The sequence below is a fragment of the Dendrobates tinctorius genome, unplaced genomic scaffold, assembly GCF_039654945.1.
Source record: "Dendrobates tinctorius isolate UK_male_01 unplaced genomic scaffold, ASM3965494v1 ptg000116l, whole genome shotgun sequence".
Taxonomy (NCBI): domain Eukaryota; kingdom Metazoa; phylum Chordata; class Amphibia; order Anura; family Dendrobatidae; genus Dendrobates; species Dendrobates tinctorius.
Genome location: NW_027361784.1, coordinates 48,896,359 through 48,913,296, shown reverse-complemented (window position 1 = coordinate 48,913,296; position 16,938 = coordinate 48,896,359).

Sequence of the window (16,938 nt, the reverse complement as noted above, 5' to 3'; positions counted from 1 at the left end):
CCACTTCAATCCGTACTTGTCTTTCTCTCTCTTATGGAAATTCAGGTTACAGTTCTACGTCTCTCTCCTTCTTTCTTCCAGGGACCCTCACTCCTGTCTGAGTGGCTTCCGTCCCAACCGACTTTCTGTCAGCCTGTCCTCCTCAGGGACTGGCTTCGACTCCCCCTCTGGGAGACTGACCTAACTCTCTCTGATGGCCCCCTAAGGGACTGACCCTTCTCAGGGACTGACCTGTAATTCTATCTTTCCCAGTCTTTTTACACTAACTCCACCCACCTCCCAGCACATCTCGTGTTACGAAGCAGGGTTCCACGAAGGGTGCTCTGCTACCCCCAGCCTGAAGCTGCTAGGTGTCCCTGCTGAACTATCCTGTGTGTGGGATGCAGGTGCTGGAGTGTGGCAGGGAGTTCCCACCTTACCTGGATGGTGGGGCACTACACCTTAGGAGAAGGTGCAGTACCTCTGTGGCGACTGAGCCTCAGGGGCGCCGCATACACAGTGTCTGCACCAGCAGAATAGTGAGTGCAGTTCTGGAGTATAATACAGGTTGTAACTCAGGGTCAGTTCAGGATCAGTAATGTATGTACACAGTGACTGCACCAGCAGAATAGTGAGTGCAGCTCTGGAGTATAATACATGATGTAACTCAGAATCAGTAATGTAATATATGTACATAGTGACTGCACCAACAGAATAGTGAGTGCAGCTCTGGGATATAATACAGGATGTAAGTCAGGATCAGTAATGTAATGTAGGTACACAGTGACTGCACCAGCAGAATAGTGAGTGCAGCTCTGGGATATAATACAGGAAGCAACTCAGGATCCGTACTGGATCAGTAATGTAATGTACAGTATGTACACAGTGACTGCACCAGCAGAATAGTGAGTGCAGCTCTGGAGTATAATACATGATGTAACTCAGGATCAGTAATGTAATGCATGTACACAGTGACTGCACCAGCAGAATAGTGAGTGCAGCTCTGGAGTATAATACAGGAGGTAACTCAGGATCAGTAATGTAATGCATGTACACAGTGACTGCACCAGCAGAATAGTGAGTGCAGCTCTGGAGTATAATACAGGAGGTAACTCATGATCAGTAATGCAATGTATGTACACAGTGACTGCACCAGCAGAATAGTGAGTGCAGCTCTTGGGTATAATACAGGATGTAACTCAGGATCCATACTGGATCAGTAATGTAATGTACAGTATGTACACAGTGACTGCACCAGCAGAATAGTGAGTGCAGCTCTGGAGTATAATACAGGAGGTAACTCAGGATCAGTACTGGATCAGTAATGTAATGTACAGTATGTACACAGTGACTGCACGAGCAGATTAGTGAGTGCAGCTCTGGAGTATAATACATGATGTAACTCAGGATCAGTAATGTAATGCATGTACACAGTGACTGCACCAGCAGAATAGTGAGTGCAGCTCTGGAGTATAATACAAGAGGTAACTCATGATCAGTAATGCAATGTATGTACACAGTGACTGCACCAGCAGAATAGTGAGTGCAGCTCTTGGGTATAATACAGGATGTAACTCAGGATCAATACAGGATCAGTAATGTAATGTATGTACACAGTGACTCCACCAGCAGAATAGTGAGTGCAGCTCTGTAGTATAACACATGATGTAACTCAGGATCAGTAAGGAAATGTATGTACACAGTGACTGCACCAGGAGAATAATGAGTGCAGCTCTGGGGTATAATACAGGATGTAGCTCAAGATCAGTAATGTAGTGTATGTACACTGTTATGAATGGGTCACCGAGGAGGAAAAAAAAAACAACAAGCTAAGTCTCAGAAAACCAGAGAGGTTGGTATCTATGCAGATTGCAGATCCCTGATCTTAACCACACAACTAGCAGCAGTCGTGGAGCGCTCCTACGATGGTCCTAGACGCCTTGTCACAACCGGAGAGCTACATAAGCCTAAAGCAGGAAAAGAGGAAAACTAACTGCCCCAGAGCAGACCCCAAAGGAAAGACAGCCCCCCACAAGTATTGACGGTGAAGCAAGATGAAAACACAAACAAAGGCAGGAAAATAGGCTGAGCAAACGATGGGGCCCGACTAACTAGAAAGGACTGGAAAGGAAAGATACTGTCTGAAATCTGCCAAAAAACCCTACCAAAATAATGTCCTACACGTCTGATAGCAAAATTAACCCTGAAGTCTCTAGACTTCTCCCACTATATCAGCACTCTGAAATATTCTGAAACAGAGCAAAAAGAGGCCAATCTAATAAGGGACAAAAAGGCAAATTGGCAAGTACAGATAAATAGGAGTGGAAGTTCAGCATAGCCCCAGCAGGGGCAAGCTGACCACACAAGAAACTGAATTGACCAACAAGCGCAAGTGTGAACATTAGCAAAAAACAAACTTAACTTAAGAAGACTGGAAGAGAGCTGAAGTCCAAGACCTGAGAAGCAGACTGAATCACCAGCACCAGGATAGGGCGTCGGCTGTCTTATATCCAGTCTCATACTCGATTTATTGGCATGAATATCACTCCCAAAGTTGCCATCTTCCGCTGAGTTGGTACCCTTGTTTTTGCAACAGGTGGTTCGGTTACACGGAATTCCTGAGAACATTGTGTCCGATAGAGGGGTCCAGTTTGTTTCCAGATTCTGGAAAGTCTTTTGTTCCAATCTGGGAATTCATTTATCCTTCTCCTCCGCGTTTCATCCCCAGACCAATGGGCAGACATAGAGAACAAACCAGACACTGGAGTCTTATTTAAGATGTTTTATATCTGCTGATCAAGATGATTGGGTCTCATTTTTGCCCTTGGCCGAATTTGCGCTGAACAATAGAGCTAGTTCTGCCACTTTGATGTCACCCTTTTTCCTGTTATTTTGGGTTTCATCCTCGATTCTCTTCAGGGCAAGTAGAATCTTCGTCCTGCCCAGGTGTGGACACTGTGGTTGTGAGAATGCAGCAGATATGGGACCAAGTGGTGGATAAGTTGTCACTCTCTCAGGAAAAGGCCCAGCGTTTTTCCAACCGGCATAGGACCATTGGTCCCCGGTTTAAAGTGGGTGATAAGGTTTGGTTGTTGTGTAAGAATATTCCTATGAAGATTGCCTCTCCAAAATTTAAGCCCAGATTTATTGGACCTTATAAGATTTTGGATATTCTTAATCCTGTTTCTTTTCGATTGGCTCTTCCAGTTACGTTCAAAATCCATAATGTATTTCACAAGTCACTGTTGAAGAGGTTTGTTGAGCCAGTAGTTCCTGTGGCGGCACCTCCTGACCCTGTATTGGTTAAAGGCAATGTGGAATATGAGGTAGAGAAAATATTGGATTCTCGTTTGGTTAGACGGAGACTCCAGTACTTGGTCAAATGGAAGGGTTATGGCCAGGAGGATAATTCTTGGGTCTCTGCCTCTGATATTCATGCCAATAAATTGGTTCGTGCTTTTCACCGGGCCCATCCTGATCGGCTTGGTTGCATGGATGAGGGTTCAGTGACCCCTCCTCAAGGGGGGGGTACTGTTATGAGCTCATTTTCTGCTCCTCCAGTTGAGAGTTCCCCTTCCGTTCTCCCTCTGGTGGTGACAGGAGGTAGTGAGGTTGGTTTAAGTGGTAGTGATCTGCCACCTGATGAGAAGGATAACGATTGGATCTCTGGAGTATCAGACTGGATATAAGACAGCCGACGCCCTATCCTGGTGCTGGTGATTCAGTCTGCTTCTCAGGTCTTGGACTTCAGCTCTCTTCCAGTCTTCTTAAGTTAAGTTTGTTTTTTGCTAATGTTCACACTTGCGCTTGTTGGTCAATTCAGTTTCTTGTGTGGTCAGCTTGCCCCTGCTGGGGCTATGCTGAACTTCCACTCCTATTTATCTGTATTTGCCAATTTGCCTTTTTGTCCCTTATTAGATTGGCCTCTTTTTTGCTCTGTTTCAGAATATTTCAGAGTGCTGATATAGTGGGAGAAGTCTAGTGACTTCAGGGTTAATTTTGCTATCAGACGTGTTGGACATTATTTTTGGTAGGGTTTTTTGGCAGATTGCAGACAGTGGTTTTCCTTTCCTGTCCTTTCTAGTTAGTAGGGCCTCATTGTTTGCTCAGCCTATTTTCCGGCCTGTGTATGTATTTTCATCTTGCTTCACCGTCAATACATGTGTGGGGGCTGTCTTTTCCTTTGGGGTCTGCTCTGGGGCAGTTAGTTTTTCCTTTTCTTGCTTTACGTTTATGTAATCCTCCGGCGGTGACGAGGCAACTAGGAACAGCGTAGGAACGCTCCACTGCTATTGTTAGTTGTGTGGTTAAGATCAAGGATCTGCAGTCTGCATAGTGACCAACCTCTCTGGTTTTCTGGGACTTAGCTTTTTGTTGTTCCTCCCCGGTGACCCATTCCTAACACATGTCCCAGTCCTATGCCCTGTAACTTCCCGTGCGCTCTCTCATATTGGGCAGTTTTTCTTCATCAGCATTCTACCAGCACAATACGTGCTGGAACTTACTCTCTCATACTTTTCACCATTTCGTCAAATACCTTACCTGCCCTGAACTGGACGCCCACCAAACTCTTTGTTATTACGCAGAGAGAAAAAGATCTGCCCCAACTTCCTACAGAGAAACAAAGTCCTGCCCCACTTCCTATAATGTGCCTCTGCTTCTCTGCTGCTATAGTCAGATGGCACTTGACAACAGGCAGAGGACAATGACTTAGGCCAGAAAATGAAAGAGTGAAGTGATTATTTTTTTTTCTGGCTGACCCTATCTTTTGGTGTAACGTAAAAGTTTTGTGCTACTTTGTTATTCATCACATTGGCCATGAAACGAGCAAAGTTTTCAGAAACCACTGTGACCTTATAGCGGTGGGATTGCCCCTTTATCACCTCCGGGCCGTAAATGTTACTGTTTGCGAGGGAGTCACAATATTTTCTTTGTCACATTATCTTCGGCGCAGTGAATATAAAACTCCACCTATAAAGTTATCACTGATCATTTTGCAGCTTTACACCAGGCAGTGACAGTAAAATCTTATTTCCTTTTTTTAGAAGCTATTTTAGATTTGAATATAATAGAAAATAAAAATTCACAGAAGATTTGAGTTTCTGCTTCTTTTGTGGAATCATTTTATTTGTCAGACGAGTTTTCAGAAATGTCTTATTATGGATATAAATTTGGAATCCGTACAAGTCGCGACCCCTGATTTGCATCCTTCTGCGGGAGCCCGGTAGAGGCGATGTCTATATTTAGAGGAAAGTAAAACAGTAAAAATTCGGGCGCAAATCTATCCTTCACCATATCGCGTAAGTTACAGGAAGTGTCGGGAACTTTTCCTTGCAATTAGCAATAAGGAGTGAATAAAAATGAAGGTAATAATGGAAGGAAGAGAAAAATTGTGCCGAAGATTTTGGGCTTCTCCGTTATTTTGGGTTCTTAAAGGAGTTATCCAGAATTACAAAAAAAACTGTATATGTGCTTCTCTCAGAAACAGCGCCACATCTGTTTATAGGTTGTGTCTGGTATTGCAGCTTGGCTCCTATTTAATGGACAGGATTGAGCTGCAATACCGAACACAGTCTACAGTAAGGTGGAGGCGCTGTTTTTGGGAAAGCAGCCTGAAATGCTGAATTACTGTAGGTAGAGCACAGTCATATTCGATAAATTCTAAAGGTCAGAAATTTACTAAACTTCTAATTTTACAGTCTGAAAAGAGCAGGGGCAGCAGATTTAAGGCCCATTTCCTCCTCCCCACATAACCCCCCAAAAAAGATTTATATACATATATTACTTTATTATCAAATAATACCACTTAATCAGGACCAAATATTAACAATATACTGACACTGAACCCAATGCAGCATGCCAAGACCAATGTTACCAATGATAACACTTTAGAAGATCCAAATAATACCGCCAGATCATGACAAATACAATTACTACTGCACGCAGGCTGCTCACCATATTCCCTGTGTTACACATAACAAAAGACTGACTGGCACATCCAGACTAGTGTGAATAGGTGCATACCAGGAGGAACTACCTCCATATACATTATACAAAAAAAGGTTGCACTTTATCGTGCTAAAGCATGTAAATGTGAAATATATGAAATATGAATAGCAATACAGCTTCTGAATATTAGGAAAAAAAATTAGACGCTTTGCACACAATTTGGACAAATCATGCAAAGGGCTCATACTCCCATGCGAGAAACTCGGACGAGTCTCACATGTCAATACCTGGCACTGCCGCCGACACTGCCGACACTGAAATACATGCAGCTGCATGCTCCTGTCCGAGTGCCGGCGGCAGTGCCGAGTATTAACATGTGAGACTCGTCCGAGTTTCTCGCATGTGTGATCCCGGACTTACACAGACTGTTCCCCATGCCCCCTATGTTACACAGACTGCTCCCCATATCCTCTATGTTACACAGACTGCTCCCCATACCCCCTATGTTACAGACTGCTCCCCATACCCCCTATGTTACAGACTGCTCCCCATACCCCCTATGTTACACAGACTGCTCCCCATATCCTCTATGTTACACAGACTGCTCCCCATACCCCCTATGTTACAGACTGCTCCCCATACCCCCTATGTTACACAGACTGATCCCCATACCCCCTATGTTACAGACTGCTCCCATACCCCCTATGCTCCCCATACCTCCTATAATACACAGACTGTTCCCCATACCTCCTATATTACACAGACTCTTCCCCATACACCCTATGTTATACAGGTGTGGTAGGGGCCGGGATTGGGGGGTGGATCACTGCTTATGTGGCGCCCCCAGGAGTATGGTCGCCACAGTGGCTTTGCCTTCCTCCAGGGGAGGGTAATACCAGGCTTGGAGGCAATGATGGGTCTCTCTCGCAGTCAGTCCATACATGCAACACGGTTCCACTCCAGGCCAGCAGGGGGAACTCTGAGCCAGGATTAAGGGGAGGAGTGCTCTCTGTGGGCCAGGAGGAGGGGATAGTTAGTTAGTCTGCGGAGGGTGAAGTGTGCAGACGTGGAGAGAGAAGCTGGAGGTTGAGCTGCAGAAGGCAAGCTCCCTCAGCTCGAGAGCGCAAGAACTGGAGCCTGGTCTCCACGGTGGTACGGATACTAACGGTCCTGCCACAGACACCAGAGGAGTAGGAGGCTGTAAATGCCCTACTCTCATCTAAGACTTGAGGCACAACAGCAAAACGGATAGAGAGCCGGGAGCGAAGCATCCCCGAGATAGGCTACAGCTGTCTGCCATGCAAGTACAGTTCTAGGAACATCTGACAGGAGGAACTTCAGAGTAACTAAGTACTGGAGTGCTTCACACCACACAAGAGCTAGGATGGAGACTGCACAGCCCGTCTGTGAGAGAGAATCCCTGAGTTGCTTCCAGGCTAGCCTGCTCCATCACATCTGTAATCAGGACCCTGGACTGCAGTTGTCAAGTAAAGGTACAGAAATTGCACCCCGCTGTGTCTTTTCTGCTTCCTATACTTCCGGCACTGCTATATCCCAGTGCCAACCACATCTACACTGCCCTGGGACTACAGCTCCACCTGTGGGGAGCTACACCATCTTTGCTGCATCACATCATCAGTCCCAGTGGATCTGCAAGCAGCGTTGGCTTAACATCTTACTTGCCAAACACCACGGTTAACGTCACGAACTACTATTACATTAACCACAAACCACAATTGATTTGGGTGCCCAGGGCCACGGACAGGGTCACCGCTGCCGCGACACATCCCCCTGACACCGGCCCGGTACCGAGTACCCCACAGCCCTGGGAGGGCGACCGAACTTGGCGTCACGAACAGGATTGCAGAGCCCGGTATCCCCGGGTCCTGTGTGCCATAGACTGTATATGAGAAAAAGACTGTGAATTTGGTGCCAGTTGCCGCCTTTGCCACGCTGCTTGGCGCGCGCGGAAGAGAGGACAGTGCGCGAGAAGAGGAGGAGCTGAGGCCTACAGCCCGGAGCATCGGGCCTATGAAGCGGCCGCCGGTGAGCTCATACAATCCCCGGCCCTGGCTAACGTTAACTAGGGGGGAAGAGAATGTCTGCACCAAGTAACGATGCAGCGGCGGACGCCGCTGCCAACCCCGCAGCACCGCAAGGAGGAGTGCTTGCAGCAGGGGTCCACATAATGCCGCTGTCTATGCCCTACATACCGGGAGCGGCCTGGCTACCGCAGTACTCAGGTGAGTCACACACCCTGAGTGAATTTAAAGAGAGACTGTGCAGTTTGTTTAAAGTATACCCTCTGTCTGAAAGTCAGAAAGTGAATATCCTGATGGGACAGCTAACGGGTGCAGCACAGAGAGAGGTGAAAGCCTGGCAGGACACTGATAAAGAGACTGTTGTAAAAATCCTGGCCAAGCTGAGAAGCACCTTTGACACTCGCACTGCAGCTGAAATCAAGATGAGGTTCTTTGGCTGTAAACAGAAGGCGCAGGACAGTATCAGGGACTATGCTCTCAACCTGCAGGAGGCGCTGCAAGCAGTCAAACAAGTTGACCCTGACAGTGTGAAGGAAGAAGATAAGCTGTTAAAGGAGCAGTTTATTGAAGGACTCCTGTCCAGTACCCACAGAGGACAGTTGCGTATCATAACCCTCAAAACCCTGATCTGGACTTTGCTAATTTCAAGGACAGGGCTATTCGGGTACTGCAGGAATGCACCAACAGCCGTCCAGCGCCCCAGAGGCGCCCAGCGATCACCTATCATCAGGAAGCCACATCCTTTCCTTCCATCCCTGTGGAGGCTGATGAACAGACTCTGGATAAAGATCCAACTGAGGAGCTGCATCTTCAGGTCCAGGAGTTGACCAAAGGAATGGCTGCACTTACTAAAACTGTGTAGTCCCTGCAGGTGTCCCCCAAAGAAAAGATCCAGCTTGCTTCCAGTCCAGAGGATGTCCCGTGGCTCCGGAGGAGGAGAGCCCCGCCACTTCGAGGAAGGAACAATGATCGCTATGACCAGGACGGACGTCCCATCTGTCGTCACTGCTACAAGGCAGGTCATCTTTCAAGGTACTGTCCTTTAAGCGAGCAACCCCTGGGGCAGAGGGCCAACCCCCAGGAGTAGGATCCCCAGGCCCAAAGAACTGGAGAGCCAAGTACGTGGAGGGAGACCAATCCTTCCCGTGGTGATTGATGGTATCCCCATGAACGCTTTGCTTGACACTGGCTCCCAGGTAACCACTATGCCCTATATTCTTTACAAGAGGTACTGGGCTGATTCTGAACAAAACCCGTGGTCCCACTGATGAACTGACAGTAGTTGCTAGTAATGGTCAGATCTTACCGCAGATTGGATGTAAGGAGATTAGTGTTAAAGTGGGGAGGGTGGAATTAAAGACTCAAGGTCTGATAATTGTTGATATTGATCGACGTGAATGCAATCCCATAATGACTCTTGGCACAAATGTAATTGAAAACTGTCTGTCCAAGGTTATTGTCTTGTTGCAACAGGTGGCTGAGACTGCTGGTTCCGGAGAACAACGAGTCCTGCAGAAGGAGATCCGAGCCCTGATGCAAAGACAACAGGTAGAACTCTCTGGCGGAGAGATTGGCAGCGTCAGAGTGAGTGATGCTTTCCCCATTGCAATACCCCCCAGATGTGAAATGTTGGAATGGTGTCGGGCAGCTATAGGTCTTAGAGGGAGAGATTACCAGGCATTGGTAGAGCCAGTATACTCTGATAGCAGGCCCACTGTCCTGACAGTCAGAGGGGTGGTTGATGTCAGAAAAGGGAGAGCACCTGTACGTCTTTTGATTTGTGGGGAAGAGGAGGCCACAATACCTCGGTACACCACAGTTGCTAAGCTGCTCACCGTTAATAACAACTCTTTGCAGGCAGCAGAACCCTTGGTCTCATCCGATCAGGTGGAGGACAATGGCTCTGTGAACCAGCCAGAGGAGTGGTGTCAGCAACTGCAGGTGGGAACTGACTCTACACCTTCATACCAGAGAAATGGGGTCTACAGAGTGACACAAGAGTATGAGCGAGTATTCAGCAAACACCCACTAGATTTTGGGCAGGCAAAAGGGGTCCAACATCATATCCCCATGGGGGACCATCCACCCATAAAAGAGAGGTACAAACCTAAACCCCCAACACAGTACCAGTGTGCTAAGAGTATGTTGAGGGAGATGAAGGAGGCTGGGGTTATCAGAGACAGTTGTAGCCCCTGGGCAGCTCCAATAGTTTTTGTAAAGAAAAAGGATGGTACCATGAGAATGTGTGTTGATTACAGGAAAATTAACAGCATTACACATAAAGATGCCTATCCATTACCTAGGATTGAGGAATCCTTAGCTGCACTTAAAACTGCTAATTACTTTTCCACCTTGGATCTCACCAGTGGGTATTGGCAGGTTCCCGTGGCAGAGGCAGACAAGGAGAAAACCGCATTTAACACTCCAATGGGTCTCTGTGAGTTCAATTTTATTCCATTTGGGCTCCGCACTGCCCCAGGAACATTTCAACAGTTGATGGAGTGCTACCTGGGACACATGAACTTCGAGACGGTCCTGTTGTATCTGGATGATGTCATTATTTTCTCCAAAACCTATGAAGATCATCTGGAACACCTGGCTGAAGTGTTCGAAGCTTTGTCCAATTTTGGCCTGAAGGTGAAGCCCTCCAAATGCCACCTCCTGAAGCCCAAGGTACAGTACCTCGGTCATGTGGTCAGTGCAGAAAGTGTGGCACCAGATCCTGACAAGGTCACAGTCATCCGGGACCGGCCGAAGCCCAGCAACCTTCATGAAGTACACCAATTCCTTGGACTGGTAGGCTACTACCGAAGATTCATCAAGGGCTTTACTGAAATAGCCACCCCTATGCAAAATCTTCTGGTGGGGCAGTCCAAGAAGAACAAGCAGAAAAATTCCACCTTTGAATGGACTGAAGAGTTAGAGAGGTCCTTCACCAGATTGAAGATGACTCTCACAGGTGACGAAGTTTTGGCCTACCCAGATTATGAGAAACCCTTTGTGCTGTACACATTTGTCAGCAATGTGGGACTAGGAGCAGTACTGTCGCAGGTACAGAATGGAAAAGAAAGAGTGATCTCCTACGCCAGCAGGAAGTTGCGTCCCACCAAAAGAAACCCTGATAACTACAGTTCTTTCAAGTTGGAGTTCCTTGCCATAGTCTGGGCTGTCACCGAAAGATTCAAGCATTACCTAGCCTCGGCCAAGTTTACAATATTCACGGATTCCAATCCGTTGACTCACTTGGACACTGCAAAGCTTGGTGCACTGGAACAGCGATGGATGGCTCGGCTATCTAACTATGAGTTTACCATCAAGTACCGGGCAGGGCACAAGAATGCCAATGCTTATGCGCTGTCCAGAATGCCGAAACTACCAGATGCAGGAGAAGACCCTGAGGCTCTTGAAGAGATAGAGCTACCTCCCTTCCACCGGCCACTTGCGGCCCAACGTGCTCAAGGAGTGAGAAACAGACGGTCTGGCTTGAAGGAGGTCACCCTGAATCCTTTGCCCCATCATGACTGGGCAGAAACGCAAGATAGTTACCCTGCAGTCCGCCTGGTGAAGGAGCTGTTGATATGAGCTGACTCACGTCCAGAGTTGGAGGCTCCTGAAGAAACCCAGCAGTTATGGAAGGAGAGAGGCCGGCTGTTTATCTACGAAGGGATGCTGTGTCGGAGGAGTATCAATGCCCGCACACATGAACTTGTCTGGCAGGTAATAGTCCTAAAGAGAGAGGCACTAATGGTCCTGGAAGCATACCACAATGGAGCTGGACACTTCGGATGGAAGAAGTTGGAAGCATTACTCCGAGAGAGATTCTACTGGGCTGGTATGAGAAAAGTCATTGAGAGGTGGTGCCGGGAGTGTGGACAATGTAACCTGGGCAGAAAGGATTGAGACAGCCAGAGAGCTCCCCTGCAACCAATCATCACCAAACAGCCCCTCGAGTTGGTAGCCCTGGACTATGTGAAGCTGGTTCCAAGCCGGTCGGGCTACATCTATGCTCTTACCATTGTAGACCACTACTCAGGATTCCTGGTAGTTGTGCCTGTCAAAGATCTAACTGCCAGGACAGCAGCCAGAGCCTTCCAACAGCACTTCTGTAGGCCATATGGGTATCCTGAAAGAGTACTCACAGATCAAGGTTCAGCTATCGAGGCAGAAGTGTTCCATGAATTCTGCAACTTGTATGGTTGTAAGAAGATCCGGACAACACCTTATCACCCACAGACCAATGGCATGTGAGAGAAGATGAACCAGGTAGTGATTGACCTACTGAAAACATTGCCCTTGGAGGAGAGGAATCTGTGGCCTGAGAAGTTGCCAGATCTGGTAGACCTCTACAACCATATTCCAGTGAACTCTACCAACTGTACTCCAGCATACCTGATGAGAGCAAGACCGGGTAGGCTGCCTGTGGATTTGAACATGGGAGTCCTCACACCGGAAGCCACATCGCCAGATGCTGACTGGGACAAGGAGAGGCAGCAGCAGTACAGAAGAGTACAGGAGTGTGTGGAGAAGAGTCTGGCCCAGGCAAGACAATAGCAGGAGAAGCTTTATCAGAATGCACCTGCTGTTCCCTTTTCGCCAGGAGAACAAGTCCTCAAAAGGAAGAGGAGGTTGCACAAGCTGGATGATCAATGGGAGGCTGAACCTTATACCATTCTGCCCTCAAACTTTGATAATACTAAAGTATGCCTTGTTAGTAAAGATGGAGGAGAGACATCAGCAGCAGTATCCAGGGATCATTTGAAGTTAAGCCCTGACCAGTTGAAAGAAAGAGCAGAAGAATCAGATAACCTCCAACCCGTAGAGGCAGAAGAGAAGGTCAGCACAGTGCTTGGGGAATTCCCTGCGAATTGGACTAGAATTAATGATGCAATAGTGGTATCAGTGTTGTTATTTCCCCAAGTGGAAGCACAGGAGGATGAGACTCGAGAGGATCAGGAAAATCAGGTAGCAGAAGCCACACCAGCAGTGGAGCCAGAGAACCCTCGCCCTGCCCCTGGTGAGTCCAAGACTTCACAATCACGTACCCCTGTGCCATGTAGAATCCACAGTAGTGTACCCAGTACCTCACACCCTACACCGGTAGTTAGAACCAGACAATCGGTAAGGGCCACTACAGCACCAGTGTTACGCAGGTGTGGCGCCCCTGAGGCTCAGTCGCCACAGAGGTACTGCACCTTCTCCTAAGGTGTGGTGCCCCACCATCCTGGTAAGTTGGGAACTCTTTCCGCACCTGCATCCCACACACAGGATAGTTCAGCACTGATCACATTGCGGCTCATGCTTAAAGGGTAGCAGAGCACCTCTGGTGATTCCTTGCTTCGTAACATGATATGTGCTGGGAGGTGGGTGGAGTTTACATTCATATAAAAGATGGGGAAGGTTTAGAATTACAGGGTAGTCTGGGGTGAGACCCAGAGGGTGAGACTGACAGAAGGTCGACGGAGTAGGAAGCCACTCAGTGAGGAGTGGGGATCCCTGGAAGAAGGGATGGATGAAGGAGTGCTGCAGCTGCCTCAGTGACCTGAGCCAGCTGGCACGGGAAAGAGAAGAGAAGGAGAAAGACGTAGACCTGTAACCTAAGCATCCATACGAAGGAGAGACAAGTACGGAATGAAGGAGTAGAGAAGAGAGAGGAGGAGTGGGTTGGATAGGAACCCTTCCTATAGTGTTATGAGCGCATTTTCTGCTCCACCAGTTGAGAGTTCCCCTTCCGTTCTCCCTCTGGTGGTGATGGGAGGTAGTGAGGTTGGTTTAAGTGGTAGTGATCTGCCACCTGGTGAGGAAGATAATGATTGGATTTCTGGAGTATCAGACTGGATATAAGACAGCCGACGCCCTATCCTGTTGCTGGTGATTCAGTCTGCTTCTCAGGTCTAGGACTCAGCTCTGTTCCAGTCTTTCAAGATAAGTTTGTTTTTTTGCTAATGTTCACACTTGCTCTTGTTGGTCTTTTCAGTTTTTGTGTGGTCAGCCAGCCCGGCTGGGCTGTGCTGAATTTCCACTCTTATTTGCCAAGTTGCTTTTTTTTGTCCCTTGTTAGTTTGGCCTTTTATTGCTCTGTCTCAGAATATTTCAGAGTGCTGATATAGTGGGAGAAGTCTAGTGACTTCAGGGTTAATTTTGCTATCAGTTGTGTTGGACATTTTGTAGGGTTTTTTGGCAGACTGCAGACAGTGTCTTTCCTTTCCTGTCCTTTCTAGTTAGTCTGGCCCCATCGTTTGCTCAGCCTATTTTCCTGCCTTTGTGTGTGTTTTCATCTTGTTTCACCGTCAATACATGTGGGGGGCTGTCTTTCCTTTGGGGTCTGCTCTGGGGCAGTTGGTTTTCCTCTTTTCCTGCTTTAGGCTTATGTAGCTCTCCAGTTGTGACGAGGCGTCTAGGACCAACGTAGGAACGCTCCACGACTGCTACTAGTTGTGTGGTTAGAATCAGGGATCTGCAGTCTGCATAGTTACCAACCTCTTTGATTTTCTGAGACTTAGCTTGTGTTGTTTTTTATTTTCTCCTCGGCTACCCGTTCATAACACTATAGGTTCTCAGCGCAAGGCCGGGGCCCGGTCCCCGAGGTTGTATGGACACTTATGGTTCTGCAGCAGACACCAGTGGAGTAATTGGCTGTAAATGCACTACTCCCATCCAAGACTTGGGACACAACAGCAAACGGATAGAGAGCTGGGATCCAGGAGGTCCCTGATCAGGCTACAGCTGTCTGTCATACAAGTAGAGTTGTTAGGAACATCTGACAGGAGGAACTTCAGAGAACCACGGTACTGGAGCTCTTCAAACTAAAAGGCGCAAAAGAGGAGTCGTTCAGGAAAGGTACATGTTGGCAGAGTGTTGGAGAGGAGAGCCCTGACTTGCCCGGCAGGTTGATTGAGTCTCTACCCCGGAGGACACGGCATGGAGGCAGGCACCAGTGTGTACCACGAACTGTGAGTAAAGCTTTGAAACTGCAAGCTCTGGTGTCCTCCATTCATCCGTCGCTAACACCTTCAGCGCCACTACATCTGGGTCCCAGCATCCACACCATCCTGCATTCCTCCAGAACCATTGCACCTACACTGCTCTGGGACTACAGCTCCACCTGTGGGGAGCTACACCATCTTTGCTGCATCACACCATCAGTCCCAGTGGATCTGCAAGCAGCGTTGGCTTAACATCTTATTTGCCAAACACCACGGGTTGCGTCACAAACTTTCCATATAAACTAAATTACAAACATCATCCGCCATTGACATTGGGCGCCCAGGGCCACGGACCGGGTCACCGCTGCTGTGACACACATCCCCCTGACACCGGCCCGGTACCGAGTACCCCACGGCCCTGGGACGGGGGCGACCCACAGTGTGACGAACGGCCAGCAGGAGGCACGCCGTTGCCACCAAAACGTCACGATCCCACCACCGACACGGGTTTGTCAGCGGACGGAGTGACGTGACGCGCTGCCGGCACACAGCTATCACAGGCACAGTGGGGGCTTATCATAGTTATCCCATCACGGGCACCATGTGACCAAAAACACGGCAAGCTAACCTTGCTGTTAGCGTGGGTGGTCTGGAGCAGGGAACTCCGGGAATGGACCCTCTGGACCGTGGCACCAAGGGACCCCGGGCGAGCTGCCAGGTGGAACCAACCCCTATACAGGGACCATTAGGAGCAGGCCCAGGGGTTCGAGTACCACGGTAGCCGGTACCGAGAGGGGCGGCTAAGGATGGACCGGAGTAAGACTGAGACTTGAATAAAGAATGACAGAACAAGACTGGAACCAGGAGGCCGGAATGAAGTGAGACAGAAAACTAGAGCGAGAAGGAATAACAGGAGTAGGAACACTGGAGACAGGACTGGAGTAGGACGGCAGGAACTCTGAAGGCAGGACTGGAGTAGGACGGCAGGAACACTGAAGGCAGGACTGGAGTAGGACGGCAGGAACACTGGAGGCTGGACTGGAGCAGGACGGCAGGAGCACTGGAGGCAGGACTGGAGTAGGACGGCAGGAACACTGAAGGCAGTTACACAGACTGCTCCCCATACCCTCCTATGTTACACATACTGTTCCCCATACCCCTTATATTATACAGAATGTTCCCCATGCCCCCTATGTTACACAGACTGCTCCCCATACCCTTCTATGTTACAGACTGCTCCCCATACCCTCCTATGTTACACAGACTGCTCCCAATACCACCTATATTACAAAGACTGCTCCCCATACCCTCCTATGTTATACAGACTTCTCCCCATACCTCCTATGTTACACAGACTGCTCCCCATACCCCATATGCTACCCACACTTCCTATATTAAACAGACTGTTCCCCATACCCCTTATGTTACACAGACTACTCCCCATACCCTCCTATGTTATACAGACTGTTCCCCATACCCCCTAAGTTACACAGACTGCTCCCCATACCCTCCTATGTTATACAGACTGTTCCCCATACTCCCTATGTTATACAGACTGTTCCCCATACCCCCTAAGTTACACAGACTGCTCCCCATGCCTCCTGTGTTACACAGACTGCTCTCCAAAACCCCTATGTTACACAGACTGCTCCCCATACCTCCTATGCTATACAGACTGCTCCCAATGCCTCCTATGTTACACAGACTGCTCCCCATACCTCCTATGTTATACAGACTGCTCCCCATACCTCCTATGTTATACAGACTGCTCCCCATGCCCCCTATGTTATACAGACTGCTCCCCATGCCTCCTATGCTACACAGACTGCTCCCCATGCCTCCTATATTCTGCAGACTGCTCTTCATAACCCCTATGTTACACAGACTGCTCCCCATACCCTCCTATGTTACACATACTGTTCCCCATACCCCTTATATTATACAGAATGTTCCCCATGCCCCCTATGTTACACAGACTGCTCCCCATACCCTTCTATGTTACAGACTGCTCCCCATACCCTCCTATGTTACACAGACTGCTCCCA